This window comes from Equus asinus, chromosome 15 (genome assembly GCF_041296235.1).
Source record: "Equus asinus isolate D_3611 breed Donkey chromosome 15, EquAss-T2T_v2, whole genome shotgun sequence".
NCBI classification, from domain to species: Eukaryota; Metazoa; Chordata; class Mammalia; order Perissodactyla; family Equidae; genus Equus; species Equus asinus.
The window spans coordinates 31,309,625-31,310,389 of NC_091804.1; positions in this window are offsets into that span (position 1 = coordinate 31,309,625).

The following is a 765-nucleotide window of genomic DNA, read 5'->3' on the forward strand; positions in this document are numbered from 1 at the left end:
AAACTCCATAGAAAGCATCTACCACTATGCTGGTTCATGGTGAACGCAGAGTAACTTCTTTTGCTCCAATAGGACTGATGAAGAGTGAGTCCAGGTCTTATATGACTTAGCATCTCTCATGGCTCCTTCACAGGGGTATCAAAAATCATTATTGATCTGAACTGACTCCAGAAAGGTCAGGAGAGAGAAGTTGAATTTACGCTACTTTTCATTGAATGTCAATCAGAATCTGAGTTGAGTTTCTTGACAGCTCTTCAAGGCTCTGGGTCCATCGTGTGGCTCCATCATTGGCTCGATGCAGAGTCATGTCAATAACCAAAAATGAAAAATTACTGCCTCAATCATCTCAGAACTCAGGTAGTTTTATGGGCGATCTCGTTAAAACTTCCGTATGATGATCTCTACAGCATATTTATTTTCCAAGAACATATAAACTGATAGAAAACTACAAACTCAATAAAATAAATGAAATCCTCATGGCAAAACCTGACAAATTAGCCCCCCCCAAAAGAAAACTATCATTTATCGCTATAGCCATTAAAGTTCTATATCAAAATTAGTTAAAAGTACTGAGTGGCTTATGAAAAAGATTATTTTAATTAGTTATTACCATTTTATTATGTGTTACCATAAAAAGGATGCTTTATTCTACACAACTGAAAAAACAGAGTTCAGTATTAGATACACACACTTATATATAACATGTCTGTGTGTGTGTATATATGTATGTGTGTAAATCAGATTGGCCATCTTAACAAAGGGCAA